At 49.0% G+C, this 17673-nt stretch overlaps 3 non-coding genes across 3 annotated transcripts; 2 read left to right on the forward strand and 1 right to left on the reverse strand.

Annotated features, from left to right (window-relative positions):
• Positions 1-1664: 1664 nt before the first annotated feature.
• On the reverse strand, positions 1665-1750 carry TRNAY-GUA (transfer RNA tyrosine (anticodon GUA)). Its single transcript is given in 2 exon segments — positions 1665-1700; positions 1714-1750. It is a non-coding gene; the product is annotated as a tRNA-Tyr (tRNA).
• An 879-nt stretch (positions 1751-2629) lies between these two features.
• On the forward strand, positions 2630-2701 carry TRNAE-CUC (transfer RNA glutamic acid (anticodon CUC)). The gene has a single exon. It is a non-coding gene; the product is annotated as a tRNA-Glu (tRNA).
• Positions 2702-9056: 6355 nt separating this feature from the next.
• On the forward strand, positions 9057-9130 carry TRNAT-UGU (transfer RNA threonine (anticodon UGU)). Its single transcript has one exon. It is a non-coding gene; the product is annotated as a tRNA-Thr (tRNA).
• The last annotated feature ends 8543 nt before the right edge of the window (positions 9131-17673 follow it).

The following is a 17673-nucleotide window of genomic DNA, read 5'->3' on the forward strand; positions in this document are numbered from 1 at the left end:
AACTGAGTTGAATTCACCATACCATTTAAAATAATATAAGTATGTGACAATTCTATTACGGGGGAAATGGAATGTATAGTTTAATGGGTCTCACTCCTATGAACTCCGTAAGCGTCCAAAAAATAGAGCAGTCAGGAACGAGCATCAGTGAGCTCAAAAAGGAAACGCTCGTAACTGGACTAATTACCATAGGGAGTACAGAGTCATAATAACAATTCAACTAAACCATGCCTGCACGCACCGCACATTAGCATTGAAAAAGTTTATATCGTATTATGTGATTACCGAATCCAACTATGCATTCGTGACATATAAAGTACATAGTCATAATAAACGGCGCCACAGACTGGAATAGAACAAGTTTACATCATATCATATGTGGCTAACGGTTGGCTCAGGTACAGTGTACCTCTGAATTTGGTAATCATTTAAACGATCAGTGCGGGTGTAAAGGGCTCCAACTTTCATCTGAGCGCTAGTGCGGCAATCGGCTGTGCTTGTGTACATACTCGGTCGCTACAACCTAACTCCTTTTCATCGAAATCATTTGCGATTCTGCCACACACATCAATAGAGCTCAGGTGCAGTATTTCAAGAGCTGCCAGTTTATCATCTCGGAGGCTAATATGTATAAAATATCTCGAGATTTGACGATGGCCCTCGAACGCGCGCAGCTCGGGGAAAGCCCAGTGAGTGTCTGCATAATATCTATAATGCGGTGAGAAGCAGGCATTCCGTTTTTCCAGGGCCGTTTCTGTCTAGCCCTTACTTTGTTTGTAATTCACACAGATTAGCGTCGGGGATTTCATGTTCAAATTGATGAAAATGCAGGGCACAAGTCCTAAACAAGGCAGCGCTGGAAGGAAGGAGAAATGCGAGTCACGGCCGGAGGCCGGCCGTGAAAACAATGCAGGCTCCTGAAACTGAAAGCACGGCCGGCCGGCCGTGAAAGCCTTTGATGCCACAGGGGGTGGAGCGGCAAACTGAAAGCACGGCCGGCCGGCCGTGAAAGCCTTTGATGCCGCAGGGGGTGGAGGGGAACCAAGCTGGGCAACAGATGGCTGGCGATTTGATGCTGTGCACGCGCATTTTAGGTCTATGCGCTTGTGCATTGACCTAAAAGCGCACGGGCACAGCACCAAATCGCCAGTTAGTTAAAGTCTGTTTAAAGCCCTATAGTCTCGCTTCTCTCAATGCGCATGCGCATTGATAGGTCACGAGACCTAACGAGGTAGAATTGTCATGCTTTAAAAATAGAGCTGACTTTAAAAATAAAAGTAAATCCTCCTCGTCGGGGGTCTCCCGCGTGACAGGCGGGGATACTGACCACTATACTAACGAGGAACAGATGAACACCTGTCTGCTGAGCAACTCCTTAACGAGACTTCAAGCCGCCCTGTCCTGTCTATGTCTGATCTTTCTATTTCCCCAGCTCTTTGACACCAATACAGGCTCAACAAATAGACACACACTCCTCCCTCTCGCCTCCCAGCAAACGCTCTCAGCAGCATCACCTGAGGCCAGAGTCACCACCACCAGCTCCCAGGGCTGCTCCAGAGGAGGAGAGAGCTGAGTTGTGAATGTGAAGCCCCGGCGTGCGAGGGTCTGAGAAAGAGGCGCTTTCTATTGTAAAGAAGAAGAAAAAAGTGTAGAGTTTGCAAAAGTCCTTCGAGCCGGATTTGAACCAGCGACCTAAGGATGACAGACACTCCACTACAGTCCTCCGCTCTACCAACTGAGCTATCGAAGCCTGGGCTAGTTGGAGATGACAAGGCGCTATATGGCATTAGGAGAGGGCACGGAGCCCAGCCATGTGGATACTTTTCTGTTTCTAAACACCACATCAAGGGCTTGAGAGAACAGCCAACCCTACAACGGAGACTTTCCTTTCCACAGCAGCCCCCCCCCCCTCACCCTCAAAGGTCTGCAAAGAAACCAGCTCTTCTTCCATCCAGTCTCTGCTGGAGGAGCCGCTCCCCCCCCCCCCAGGAGCCCCGGGCTCGGCCCCCTCCCCCCCACCCCCGGAAGAGGCTCGTGTCCTCCACGGGCGGGGCCCTTGCAGTGTTTCTTTCATGTCCATTCTTGCACCCCCACTTTCACTGTGTATTTCACCCTCCTAGCGCTCTCGCTGTGGCTTGTCTTCACGGCGCTGCTTTTGATTTAACAAATGCATAAGCTTCATAATAAAAAGATTCGAGACAGAAATGAGCTTTCAAGTGACGGTAATGGGCGCGCACTTTTCTTTCATGAGATGTGAATTGTAATAAAAAGACGCGAGCCCTGATTACTGGGGGTGCTTTGGTTATTCGCACATGCTTCTTTAACACGTGTGATCTGTCTGAGACACCCGCGACCCGTGGATATTTCTCTTCCTAGCTCCTCTGAGGGGCGGCATTGGCTTCTGCTCGGGTATTCTGAGCGCAGCCTCCGCGCGCCGCTGGGTTCATTCCTGCTGCTCCTTCTTTACTGTGCAGGGGCTGCGCGTGTGCTGAGTGTTGATATAACTCTGTGGTTTAGGCAGCAAGACGGTAAAACCTGTATGACAACTACCAGTGTCTGATTGTGTAAACACTACTATTCACAGCTGTGACTTTGCAGGTATTTAATGTCACTATGCATGAAGCCACACTCCCTGGTGGTCTAGTGGTTAGGATTCGGCGCTCTCACCGCCGCGGCCCGGGTTCGATTCCCGGTCAGGGAAGGAGACATTTTATCCTATACGTAATGCTTAAATTCCTTCTTTATTTTTTAAAACTTATGCTAAATTATACATTCATGCAGGTGTAGTGTCACACGGCAGACAAGTGTTTGCATATAAAAAAGAGACAGGTTCTACAGGTGTCTAATCTTTAGAGTGTTTTTGTTTTATTTAACAGAACATTCGATTATACTTTATATTTTCAGCCGAAAGGCGTCCTTTCCAGACCGACTCTGGGGAGCTCGCACATGTGGCTCGGTTACCACAGGTGTATGTTGTGTGCAGCCACTGACCACGGATACTTTTGTAGACTTTTGCGTCAACGCCATGAACTGTGTGATCCTGGACACATTGTTTCTGGGTTTTCTTAGAACTAGGAGTTCATACAACTAGTGGTGACTTCGAGGTGAGGAGGTGTGTTTATACCTGTACAAGTGGGGACAGTTACAGTTTAAGCTCTTGTTTCTCTGATCCACGTTTGTGAAGGCTATAATTCTATGTCAGGACGGAGGCTCCGATTATGCTTATCTCAATTTCTTTACTGAAAATACAGCAGCCAATCAAGATACAGTAAAGAAAAAACGAAAAACTACATTACCCATAAACCCTGGGTAACCATAGAGTACATAAACAGTATATAAAGAACCATAGAGGTCCCAACTTCCTCTTTCTTTGCTGCTCCGCAGCCAGTTAAGTGCACTTTTCATCTACTTTGCATTTGTGCTAAATTGTTATTGGTTTTTATTAACGCGCTTTGTTGCTCTGTTTAGCGCTGTTGTTATATGCTAATTTCTGAACCTTCCGGTTCTTGCGCTTTCAATTGCTGCTTTGTACGCATTACTTTATTGCCTTTTTCGCCGCTTGCGCTCGGTGTGCTTCGGGGGCGTGTGCTTACCCCCCCGGTTGCAGGCTTGCCTTCGGCATCTGTTTGTTCACTTGGTGGAGCGGGAGACGGGGCTGAGAGACGCGCATCCTTCTCGCGCGTCTCTCATTTTCGGCAGGCTCGCTGGTCACGCATGCGCAGTATCGCCCGTCTTGTTGCCTCAGCGGCCGACGGAGGAACTGCGCTTCACTGGAGAGACTTTGTTGCTTTTTCCTGCGCGTTTCCAGTTATTTCTCCTCAGGAGATAAGTGAATTGGCTTCTGCCTTTTGCCCACCTGCCTGGTCGTTAGGCCCCTCACGCCCTGGTTCTAATAGTTCTAGGGTTGTAAAATTTTGGAATAGGCTTTGCCTAAAGTGTTTTAGCAAGCCCTCCCTCCACACTTTACCAATTTTGACAGGTTCTCCTGCTGTGTTTGGCTTGCTTTGGGGTGTACACTCCCCCTGCATTGCCCTTTGGGTGTTGATATTTATAACTTCTCTTTCTTTGGGCTATAATACCTTTTCTGGTCGAAATGGGTGACTATTATGAGGATGAAGATGATTTTTATTATGCTGAGGAAGATCCCGCAGGCTCTGTGGGTCCTGAGTACATGGGTCAGGCTTTATTTCAAGCTATTGCCCCTCTCAAAAGGCATTTATCAGAGTATGCCACTCAGCAAGGCTGGTTGCCCAAGTCGGGACGTTCCAAGAAGTCACCAAAGAATCCACATATGGCGGATTTTGTAAAATTAGCGAAAACTCTGTCCTCTTCCAAATCTTTGAAGAAGTCTTCTACACCTCTTCAGGTGCCACTAAATTCTCCCATGACGGATGACTCTTCATCCACGGATACATCTTCGGAACCTGTGCTTCCACCTCCTAAGAAGAAGGCTCGCAAGGAGCACTTCATGGATGCCCCCTCCGTTCCGCAAGTGTTAACCTTTGACCCAGATGACATAATCCATCCCAATTCTTCTGTTTGCATCCCCTGAAGTTGCTGATTATGTACAATCTCACATTCGTCGCCCTTTTGATAAAGATGTTTGCGCTCGCTTGCGCTCGGAGTGTCCCCGTCCAGATCTTGCGGACAAATTGGCTGCCACTCCCGAGGTGGATCCGACTATGGTCACCTACATGCGCAAGTATTCCAAGGATCCTAAAAAAGGTCTGGACAGATCCTGGAGGTCCTGCCAGGACAAGTTGTTGGATCTTTTAGGGCCCCTTACCAAGATTTTGGATTTGGCGTATACTGCCAAGAACTCTAACTCTTTGATTGATCCAGAGGAGCTGGTGAGATGGTCCCAGAGGGCCATCTGTATTTTGGGCAACGCAAATTGTGCCCTGTCCTGCGAGCGTCGTCGCTCTATTCTCATGAAGTTAGATCCTAAATTAACGGATCTCGCTCCTTCAGAATCTGGTTCCTTGGCGCAAGGTTTTCTCTTTGGTTCTCCCTTTCTCAAGGAATTGACTAACTTTGTGGTGACATTCAGTGGCCTTGATAAAGCGCAGTCCAATCCGCGTTGTGCCTTCCGTCCGGTTTTTGGACGGGCCGGACGCAGGGGAGGTTCGTTCGGCCGGACAAAACCAGATTCTATCCTTCACGCAAAGGCAGAAGTCACTACAACAAGGGCAGTTACGGAGGTGCTCAAGGAGGACGTCAGGATTCCTCCAATTCAGGTGAGCTTGATTCTGGCTTCCGAAGTTGTTTTAGGGGGCAGACTGAAGTATTTTCTCCACAATTGGCGGCTAATCTCCAGCGATGCCTGGGTGTTGGAGACGGTGCAAGGCTTCAAACTAGAGTTTTACGAACGCCCTCTCCAACACTGCCTTCCGCAGCCCCATGTTTTTTCCCAACTAGATCAGGTCTTCATCTCCGAGGAAATCGAATCTCTTCTGGCGAAAGGAGCCATCATTCCTTCTTCCCGTCATCCCGACGGCTTCGTCAGCAACATTTTTCTAGTGGAGAAAAAAGGGGGAGGTTCCCGTCTGATCCTCAACCTCAAAGATTTCAACGGCGGAGTGGTGTACCGTCATTTCAAGATGGAGGGTATCCATCTTCTTCGAGATCTATTTCAGGAGGGGGACTGGATGGTCCGTCTAGACCTGAAGGACGCATACCTTTCTGTTCTGATCTATGTTCCTCACCGTCGCTTCCTTCAGTTTCAGTGGCTGGGGAAATGGTTCGAGTACACTGTCCTCCCTTTCGGTCTTTCTTCAGCTCCGTGGTGTTTCACGAAGCTCATGCGTCCCGTGATGGAATCTTTGCGAACCCGTGGAGTCCGCCTGATTGTCTACCTCGACGACATTCTTTTGATGGCTCAGTGCCCTCTTCTTTTGCAACATCATTTACAATGGTCCATAGAACTCTTACAGTCTCTGGGATTTCTTGTGAATCCTCTAAAGTCAGACTTTTAACCCTCGCAGACGATGGACTTTCTCGGGTTCCGCATCGATTCGGTGGCCTGCCAGCTCCTTCTTCCCGGTCAGAAGATCAGAGTGATCAAACAGGAGTTGTGCATGGTCTTGTCCAAACATGTGGTCTCTTTACGGACAGTGGCTCGGATTGTGGGTCTTTTGTCCTCTTCAATCCAAGCCAGTTTCCCGGGTCCCTTACACTATCACGCTCTTCAACGCCTCAAGATCAGGCATCTTCAGAAAGGACTTCGTTATTCCGACCTCATTCCTCTTTCGGAGGAGGCTCGCTGGGAAATGATGTGGTGGCTGGACCACATGGAGTCTTGGAACGGTCGTGCACTGTTCGGGTCGACTCCAGACGTAGTTATCGAGTCGGATGCGAGTCTTTGGGGATGGGGAGCCCGGTGCGGATCTCTGACAATGGGGGGCCGTTGGTCCCAGGAGGAGTTATCCCTCCACATCAATTGTCTAGAGCTTCTTGCTGGCTCTTTCCCGATCCGTTGTCTCTCTCCTCAAGTGTCGAGCTGTTGCATTCTCCTTCGCATGGACAACATCTCGGCAGTGAGGTATGTCAACAAGCTTGGGGGCACCAAGTCCAAACTCCTGTCAGAGATTGCGAAGGACTTTTGGCATCTGTGTCTACAACGCCAGATCAGGATTATTGCCTAGTACCTTCCTGGTCGCGACAATCGTGTAGCGGATTGGAACTCTCGCCATCTGCGGGATTACAGCGTTTGGCGGCTTCACCCTCGGGTGTTTCGGATGTTGTCCCGGTCTTGGGGTCATTGCCACATGGACCTCTTTGCCTCTCGCCTGAACAAACAGCTTCCCCTGTTTTACAGCTGGCGTCCGGAGGCTCTCGTCACGCATGCCTTTCTCCAGTCTTGGCCGCCTCTCCTGTGTTATGCATTTCCTCCCTTCATGATGATTCCCAGGGTTCTGGCCTGCGCGAGGCGTTTTCTTTCGGAGATCATTCTCATCACTCCTCTTTGGAGGGCTCAGGCGTGGTTTCCAGCTCTTCTGGAGATGAGTTGCTCCCCGCCACTCCTTCTTCCCAACAGGTGGAACCTGTTGCTGGACCCTCTGCTGGAGCCTCATCCCCTCATTCTTTCGGGACATCTCCGTCTTGTGGCGTGGCGGATTTCGGGGGACTCTGGCAAGTCTCTGGCCTTTCTTCAGACGCTGCCCGATTTATCGGTGAAGCTTGGGCCCCCAACACACACAAACGTTATGCGTCAGCTTGGAAACGATGGTGTGATTGGTGTACACAACGGTCAGTGGATCCCTCTTCTGCAGATGTCACTTTAGTTCTGAATTTTCTTGCTTCTTCAGGATTGGCATACAGAACGGTAAATAACTTTCGTTCTGCTATTTCTGCTGGCCATGTTCCTGTGGATAGTAAACCTGTTGGGGAACATCCTTTGATTTCCAAATTACTCAGAGGCATTCGGATGGTAAAACCTCCTTGCCCTAAGTATGTCGCCTTATGGGATTTCTCCGTGGTTCTACGTTTCTTGAATTCTTGGCCTGCCAATCCCTTACTCTCTCGTAAGCAATTGTCGGCCAAACTGACTATGTTGCTATGCCTATTGTCCTGCAAGCGCGTGTCGGATGTTCGTGCTCTGGATCTTGCCGGACGCACTTTCTCTCCGGAGGCTGTTTCATTTGCCATTTCTCGCCGTACTAAGTGTAACACGTCTTCTGTGTCTTATCCTTATTTTCCACACAATCCGAAGCTTTGTGTGGTGCAATGCATTAAGGATTACGAGGTGAGTACCGCACCTTTTCGACATGATTTGCAGGGTGAACTGCTTATTGCTTTGCAAAAGCCTTTTAAGCCTGTCTCTCCCGCTACCTTGGCACGTTGGGTACGCTGGCTCATGTTGGAAGCGGGCATTGACGTTTCCGTCTTTGGGGCCCACTCTGCTCGGGGAGCCATGGCTTCTAAGGCTTTTTCCTTGGGGGTTGGCCTCCAGGATATCATGAAGGCCGCTGATTGGTCTTCGGAATCTGTTTTTAAAACGTATTATTTCAAGCCTATTGTTGATGTTGCTTCTGTTGTGGTGGATAAGCTTTGAACAAGCATAATCGGAGCCTCCGTCCTGACATAGAATTTAAAATTTGCTAACATTCGTGCCAAGAATTTTCAAATCTATTAAGGACAGGAGGTGAGGATTATCCCACCCGTATTTACAGTCTATATATTTGAATTTCTGCATTTCTGCTGTGCCATTATGCTGATTATTCTATGACTTGTTTCCCACCCTATTTTGAACCTTGTACTTCTTCCTTTTTGGAATGGCCTTTACGGCTCTGTTTTTACTTCTTCCAGGCTCCGACCTTAAATGAGGTGTGCTGCAAATGTCTCCTTTTCGTTGGTCTACTGTTGTTCCTGTGGCTATGGGAGGTTCCCTCGTCCCTACATCCGGATGATGACTTCTCTGTGGGACGGCCTTGATGGATTGCTGGAGTTTCTGTTGTTCTTCCTGAATTATTCTGGACAAAGAAAGAGGAAGTTGGGACCTCTATGGTTCTTTATATACTGTTTATGTACTCTATAGTTACCCAGGGTTTATGGGTAATGTAGTTTTTCGTTTTTTCTTTACTGTATCTTGATTGGCTGCTGTATTTCAGTAAAGAAATTGAGATAAGCATAATCCTCGCCTCCTGTCCTTAATAGAATTGAAAATCCTTGGCACGAATGTTAGCAAATTTTAAATTGTTACCTTATTTTTAAACCTACACCTTAGGATAGGTTATGAAGTCTGGGCTATGTTTACACCGGCAAATAATGGAAAAACATGAACTGGAATACTTTTATTCCGAGGACTGTGGCCATTAAGCCCAGGCTGGTCACAGTTTGTTTTAAATGTGTTGCATGTGCTGTTTGCTTAATTATACTCAGTGGAGCCTGTTTCTGAATTACACTGCATGGGAATGACTAGTCTTTGAAGAGAGGAAGCTCACACTTTTTAAATTCATTCTCTTTTGCAACTGATCTGATATCCACCTATCGTTGTCACTCCAGGTGAACACCTTCTTAATATTGAAAAAATATACTTCGTTGAGACTACTAGTATAGGGCTCCATAGCTCAGGGGTTAGAGCACTGGCCTTGTAAACCAGCGGTCGCGAGTTCAAATATCGCTGGGCCCATTACATTTTTAATTTGAGTAAAAAGCTTTCAATCACTTAAATATTCTAACCAAAAAAAGCATTCTGGCTCCAGCATTAAACTTCCAAGTGAGTGACTTTAGAACAAAGTAGTTCTTCCATTGCAATGTGACACAAATATTCCCTTCCAGGTCCATCTGGACAGAGCTGGTCTCCCTGGAGACAGATGCTCTGACGTCATGGGTCTTGTGATGGAATATGAACTGTCTGCAGGCTTGTTGAGTTGAGCACCTTGTTAGTGGTCGGCGTGTAATTAGTTTGCATAGCCACACAGTTTTACTGATAAAACCGTAAGAGCACACACATTATATTGTGTTGAAACCGAGTTGCAGTGAATATTTATTATTTGCGCATCACGTAGTAAAGTGTCTTGATTTCTTCTGATCCTACTAAAATCGTTATTACCATCACATTTCAGAATTATAACACAAATGTGCTTCATCTTCTTTCCTGACTGCTGAAGTGCAAAGTTCATTCCCATGTTGTTGTGAGTTAGGAGGAAATTACATCTCCCAGCTTTTTTACACTTTGTGTAGCCACCAGGGTTGTAAGATAATTTTCTTTCTTTTCGCAGAGTTTTATATAGCGCGAACTAGAACCGAACCGAATCAGTTATCAGAGCGCTTTACATAGCACCAGTTACGTTACATGAGGACACACTTTCATTTTAGGCACGGGGAGATTAAGTGATTTGCCCAGAATCACAGGGGGTTTTTGGCGACGTTACCGAGACTCGAACCAAGTTCCCCAGGTCCGAGGTCGAGCGCCTTAGCCGTTAGGCCAACCCCTCTCCCCCAACTTTTCCTGACTGCAAAGTGAGAGGAATTCGTAAACACCAGTCTCCATGTTAAAAAAATAAGCGGCAGAAGATATAGATTGCACTTTGACCTCTGTCTTGGGAGCTCGGCAAATGGGACAGAAATATCCGGAATTTAAAGCCAACGTTTTGTTTTATTTTTAACGCGTGGGAGCGCCTAGTCGCCGCTAAAAATGGCGGAAGGGAATCTTCGTGCCGGTCCGGTGGAGTTTGGGCGCCATATTGAGAGGAGCCTGAAGGGCTGAAGGACCGGAGTTAGCGGTCCAGTCGCCCAGGCTCTCTCGTATAAAGCTGAATGTGTCTACGGGAGCGCAGCGGACAAGCGCAGCGGGCGCGACGATGGCGCGCCGGAGGTGCGCCAGAGGTAAGCCCGTCTGCGCCCGTCTGCGCACGCCCGGGACCCGGGGCCTGTCCCCCTGGCCAACTTATTAAAAACTCCGCCCTGGACTTAATGACTCTTAAACCTCCACTCGGACATCCACTGCCTTTACCATCAGTCACGCTAAAACGCATTCAATTTTTGGGCATTTTTAAACCTCTTCCATTGATTGCTCATCCCAAACATAATACTCCCATACGTTCGGATTGCGGCCCTTTTCATAATGCAACGCACGACCTGCGTTGTATTTACTTAAATACTAGGTCACTGATTAAAAACCAAGTGGATATCTTTCTCCTACTGACCCAGGAGAAGCCGGATATCCTTTTACTGACTGAAACCTGGATTACCCCCAACTCTTTACCAGATATCCTTGCCTCACTCCCTTCGGAGTATTACATTCTCACAGCTAACCGTACCCCTGGGAAAACAGGGGGCGGAGTGGCGGCCATTATCCTTAAGACCCACCAGTTCCGAGAACTGTCCCCTCTAGTTCTCCCAGGTACTGAAAATTTAGTTATTAAATTGGACTCCGAGAGCGGGGCTCTGATATTAGTACTAATTTACCGCCCACCCCAACACATGGCTAACTTCTCCTCACTCCTAATAGAACAGTTGGCTTCGTATGTCGTCAACTATTCTAAAACTATTCTAATAGGAGACCTAAACTTTTGGTTCGACAATGTGGGAGAAGACCCCCAGGCTGCTGAGCTTAAGGACCTACTGGAGGATCTGAATCTGACCCAGCACATTCATCTCCCCACCCACCAGAAAGGTCACAGCATCGATCAAATTTGGGCACATAACTTACCTATTCCCACACTTTCTATTTCCCCCTGCATCTGGTCAGACCACTATTTTATCAATTTTTCATTCAGAATGGGAGGGATGACCAAAACCAGGCCACCAGTGGCCAAAGAGTTTCGTAAATGGAAGTCCTTGGACCTTCCTGGTTTTTTAAAGACCCTGACCACTACCCTTCCTTCCTTGGGCGAGGACGCAGAATCTAGTGAAGGGGTGCTCTCAAACTGGCTACTTCAAGCAGCCGACCTTCATGCCCCCGTGGTGAGCCTTCCAAATCTACGAGGGAATGACGCCCACAAATGGTTTTCCCCTGAATTAAAATTACTTAAATTGGGGATTAGACAAAAGGAAAGGAAGTGGAGAGCAAATTACTCGTCACAAGATAGAGAAATATATTGTTCGGCAAGGAAACTCTATCAAAAAACCTTGCATCAACATAAGACCAACTACTTCTCTGCAAAAATTTTGAACTCTACGAATAGGTCCAAAGATATTTTTAACATCGTGAATGAGCTCTGTGATGACAATCGAACCGCCCCGTCATTAGCACCCACGCAAAAACTTTGTGATTCCTTGAACGAGTTCTTCTTTGAGAAAATCGTGACCATCAAACAGAGTATCACGAGTTCCCCCACCCCACTACCTCTGGCCAACACTTTTTACAACCCCTCTACGTTTTATGTATTTCCCCCCATCGACTCCAGAACACTATCTGAACTGATGGCACGTGTTAAGTCAGGATCACCAGATGACATTTGTCCACCTTACATAATTAAGGAGATAGCGCAGGCTATCCCCCAAAGCATTCTCCCGCTCTTAAATAAATCTCTTGAACAAGGCATGGTACCTGATAGTTTTAAGCAAGCACTGTTGATCCCTTTGATCAAGAAACCTGGCCTGGATCTTCATGATCCCTCAAGTTACAGGCCGATCTCCTTGTTGCCTTTTTTGTCGAAAATCCTAGAAGCACATGTTTCCAACTGTTTATCCAACTTTATCGAAAGTACAGAATATCTTGAACCCAATCAGGCAGGGTTTCGTCCCTGTCATTCTACAGAGACAGTGATTTTGGCAGTTCAGAACACCTTGCGTTGCAACGCAGACAGGGACGTCCACCAGGCACTGGTACTTCTGGATTTGTCGGCCGCGTTCGACACGGTTGACTATGCCATCTTGGTCAACCGTGTCGAACAGGCCGGCCTCAGGGGGCCTGCCTTGTGCTGGCTGAAGTCCTTCATCTCCAGCCGCACTCAAGCTGTGAGATTGGGAACATTCACAGCCTCCAAGAGAAAGTCCACCTGCGGAGTGCCTCAGGGATCGTCTCTGTCTCCACTTCTATTTAATTTGTATCTGCGCCCCTTACTTTACTCTTTGAAAAATTATAAGGTCACTATTTTTAATTACGCAGACGACCTGCAACTGGTGTTTCCTCTGAATTCCCTTGATGCCGTGTCGGAATTTCAACAGGTCATGTGCCACATCCAGAGATGGATGAATCTAAACCACTTGAAACTTAACCCAGGCAAGACAGAGTTGGTCCTGCCTGGGAAAAGTGAAATTAGCTGGGGGCCTCACTTTTGGCCTCCTGACCTGGGTGCCCCTCTGACTAAATCTGACACTGTCAAGAGTCTAGGGGTTACTCTTAGCAACGATTTATCTCTTAAAGCCCAGATTGGAACGGTTGTATCCTCTAGTTTTTTCCAACTGCGGAAGATTAAGAACATTTCTCATTTGTTGACCCACTCTGCCCTCATTCAAGCAGTCATTGCCCTAGTCTTGTCCCGCCTAGATTATTCTAACAGTCTGTACCTAGGACTCCCAGCTGGGCAACTGAAAAGATTACAGTATGTCCAAAATCAGGCAGCTAGGCTTATCTATAATTTACCCAAATGGCAATCTATCAGGTCAGGACTAGTCAACCTTCACTGGTTACCAATAGGTCAGAGAGCTATATTTAAAACCGATTGTATTATATTCAAGGCTTTACAAGGGAAAGGCCCCAAATTTATGATCAACCTGGTGTCTAAATATACCCCTTCACGCAATCTTAGATCTGCTCACAAAGATCTGTTAACTATCCCCTTAGTTAGGAAGAAGCGTCAAGGTGGTAGCTCGTTTCAGTTCTTGGCCGCCTCTTTGTGGAACTCTCTGCCTTCCTCCTTGAGACAAAGCGATAGTCTCCTCAATTTTAGACACGCCTTTAAGACCTGGCTTTTCAGACAGGCATATCCTTAGATTAGTTTTCTGACTCTCATGTTGTTGTGCTGTTGTGTTGTAGTTCCCAAAAGTTTCGATAGCGCCATGAAGCCCATGGGCGTACGTGCGCTGTATAAATTAAATTTAACATAACATAACATGGGGTTCTGAGGCTGGTGATGAGGGCGCGGGAGGTGGGTGCAGAGACCCGCTCCCCCCCCTCCAGTGAACCAAGGCCCCACCCCAGGTACAGGGTGGCTCTGCCGAGGGCTGATGTGGGGGTGTCAGAGCCCCACAGCAGAGGTGGGGGCTAGGGGGGGAAGACTCCTGGGGGCGGGGTGAGGGGCAGAAGAAGGGGCATCTTAGAAGGACATCGCATCTGTAACTTCACCCTTCTCGGCAGCACGGGGCGCTGCAGGTGTAGCGTTCTAGTGGTTAGCCTCGAGGTGCGAGCCTCCGGATGCACCACCGCACAATGTATCACTCTCTGACCAGGCGTGGCCAGAGAGCTATAAATAAATGGGCCGGGGTCCCTCGTGACTTCCGGTCCCAACCAGCAACCTGTGTGAGCGTTCCCTTACTGTTATAATAGTGCCCGTTGTTAGGCTTTGCTTTGTATGTGCCCTGATTACATGCGCCTGCAGTTTTCCCCGTGACCTGCCTCCCCAGTCGCGACACTGGTGACGAGGGTGGGATCGAGTTGGTGATCCTGCCAAAGAAACGACGGTCCACCTACCCACAGCAACCACGTTGGCTGATGAGCGTGCCCGATCCTCGCAGACCGGGAGAAGCAGCAGAACGACGTTGGCGCGAGTTGCCGGTAAGCCGGAGGAAGCGTCCCGTGCTTTACCCGGAGCGCCCGAGGCTCAGCTAAGCAACTCCGCAGATGAGCAGACAGCGCGCGCATGCACTATGCGGCAGAAAGTCCACGGCCAAACCCTGAACTACGTGCCCCAGTGCGCAGACCGCCAGGCGCCGGTACGAAAGGCATACAGGGCCAAACAAAGAGCTGGGGCACACTACTGGCCAGAGAGAGACGCCCCAACATCAGGAAGAGGGTACCCACCAGGGCCACACACACAACAAATGAGCATTGGCAAACCACAAGGCACAGAAACAGCCACTGAGGGAGAACCATGTCAAATCCGGGCGGCGCAGCAAATCCAGGAGGCGCAGCACAGCAGCCAGCCGCCCCACCAGTGGCAGCACACCCAGGGCACCCCCAAATCACAGCGCTACCCCCATTTAGCAAACTCATTGGCCCGGCAACACCGTCACCGATGTGGAAGGTATGGGTCAGCCGTCTAAACAATTACTTCATAGCCACCCGAGAGACATACGAGGCAGTCAAAAGGTCATTACTTTTGCACTTTGCATGGGATGAAATATATAAACTGTTTCAACACGTCCCGAATACTGGTGCCGCCAACGACTACGACACCGCCGTCACTGCGCTCAATGCGCATTTTGACCCCCAGCTCAATCCACACTACGAACGGTTTAAGCTCAGGCATGCAAGGCAACGTGAGGGGGGGGACATCCTTTTCAACACGGATGTTACCACGCAGTGCTTTTATGACGCGTCCTTTAAAACGCAAGTCGTAACCACGACTTGCGCTGGAGGGCGCTAAAGGATAAAGAATAGTATATTTACTATTCCAACACCTTCCCTACTATCCACGGGGACTGGTGTTAGAATAGTAAATTATACTATTCACTATCCGCGCCCAACAGCGCAAGTCGTTCTAACGACTTGCGTTGTTAAAGACGCGTAGTAAAGGCACGCGTTAAAACGGTACGCGTTGTACTGTCATACATCCACGTGAGGGAGAGTCGATGGACACGTATCACGCATGCCTCAGGGAACTAGCGAGCACGTGCCCCGAGGACGACCAAGCGAAGGAGGTAACTGCGCAGCTAATACAAGGATGTCGCAACAAGACGCTGGGGACGTTGATACTCCGCCAACCACGGATTACACTGGAAGAGATACTGATTCTCGCCAGATCCCACGAGCTGTCAGGTGCGAGAGCGACAGCCATGGAGGCAGCGCTCACCTCTCACTCCGATCAAGCAACCAGTATCAAGACAGAGCGAGTTGATGCCCTCCGAACACCAACGCGAGGAATCAGAGGCAGATGGCCGACGAGAACCGCAAGGCGAACCTCGTGTGGATGGTGTGACTGAGAGGAACATCCCCCTGAGAGCTGCCTGCCAGAGGTAAATCATGCTCAAAATGCGGAATTCCCAATTATTTCGCAAGTGTATGCCGAGGAGGCGCAAGAGGGAGAGGCGCTACAGGAAGAAAGCCGCTGACAGGAGCAGTGAGAAACCTGACGCTAGAAGATTCCACTACAACAAAGCCGCCAAGAGGATCAAGTCGGTGCCCCCAGCGCCTTGATGACTTGTCCACAGAGGATGACGAAGAGTGTTACTTCGTGTCATTCGCAAGCGATCCCAAGAAGAGGCGACGGCCGCAGCCAAAATGCAATATCGAGATCGACGGGTCCAAAGTAACGGGCCTAATAGACACCGGAGCGACCGTCAACGTCATGGGATCGCAGCACTACAAGAAACTAAGCCCCAGACCGATGCTCACACAGTCGAAAATCAAGATACTAACATATGGCAGCAAGACGCCGCTCCCTCTCAAAGGGAAGATGACAGTCCAAGTGAAAACAGAAGATCATGAGGTGACGACAGTATTCCACGTCATAGATCGGGAGGCGGACATACTAGTGGGGAGCCACACTGCAGAAGACTTACACTTGATCGCTTTTGCCAATGCAGTCAAATTGCTACAGGTTGATGACATCCTAGAAATGTTCCCACAGCTGTTCAAGGGGCTAGGGAAAATACGACGACCACACGTAAAGCTGCACATCGACAAAGCCATCCAACCAGTGGCGTTAAGACACCGTCGGATTCCGTTTCATCTGAGGCCGCTTGTCGAGCGAGAACTTCAAGAACTTGAACGACAAGGAGTCATTGAAAAGGTGACAGGCCCAACCCCGTGGGTGTCACCAAAGCAACCTGGCAAGATCAGAATATGCATAGACATGAGGATGCCAAATCAGGCGATCAAACGAGAAAGACATTTAACCCCGACTGTGGATGATATCCTAGCTGACCTCAATGGGGCTTAATGGTTCTCGAAACTGGATCTCAATGCCGGATACCACCAGCTCACTCTAGCGGAGGAAAGCAGGTATATAACTACCTTTTCAACACACTTGGGACTCAGGCGATACAAAAGACTCAACTTCGGAATATCGTCTGCGGCAGAGATTTTTCAGAACACAGTGCGAGACATTCTATCCGGGCTGAGTCAGCGACGACATACTGATACACTCCAAGACCATTGAGGAACATCACAGACGGTTGAGAGCCACCCTCCAGCGGCTAGCAGAGCACAGGGTAACGCTCCACAAGGACAAGTGCCAGTTTTTCAAGAAAACCATTGACTTCTTTGGTTACGTATTTAATGCCGACGGAGTGCAGGTAGATCCCCGGAAGTCTCAGGCAATACACCACGCCCCTGCACCAAAGAATGTATCGGAAGTGAGGAGCTTCTTGGGGATGGCAACATACTGCGGTCGTTTCATTCCAAACTTAGCAACTAAATGGGGTTGCAATCACTTCCACCTGTACGTAAGCGGAAATCCATTTCGAGTGGTCACGGACCACCAGCCACTCCTCTCGCTTTTCAAAGGGACAGCACCACACCCCACCAAGAATTGAAAGATGGGCAATCCAGTTGCAACAATATCAAATGGAATTGGTCTACCGGCCTGGCGCCCAAAAACCCAGCGGATTTCCTGTCTCGCCACCCAGCGGCAGAGCACACAACCAGTACAGAGCAGGAAGTGTTAACGGAGGACTACATCAACATGGTGTCACAGTGGTCATGCCTACAGGCACTCTCACTGGAAGAAGTGAAAAAAAACCTCTGGAGAGACGTCTGCCTCCAGCGTGTGTCAAATGCGCTGAACCGCGGGTCATGGACCCAATTCCTCAGAGACCTCCATGGGTGGAGCGAGACTGACCGCAGCCGCCTTGGAAAACTCTGGAAGGAGAGAAATGAGCTCAGCTCAACAGAAGATGGGATCATCCTAAGAGGCTTGCGCATCGTGATGCCACTCAGCTTACAGGAACTAGCAACAATCCTAGCCCACGAGGGGCACCAAGGCATCGGGGCGGAGGAAATCCCGAATGCGGGAAAAGCTATGGTTCCCAGACCTAGAGGACCACGTCGAATCCGTGGTACGCAACTGCCGAGGGTGCCAAATTACCGGGAACCCAGAGGCCCCAGCACCTGTCATAACCGAT

Source organism: Lissotriton helveticus, chromosome 1_2 (assembly GCF_964261635.1).
Source record: "Lissotriton helveticus chromosome 1_2, aLisHel1.1, whole genome shotgun sequence".
In the NCBI taxonomy this organism is placed as follows: Eukaryota; Metazoa; Chordata; class Amphibia; order Caudata; family Salamandridae; genus Lissotriton; species Lissotriton helveticus.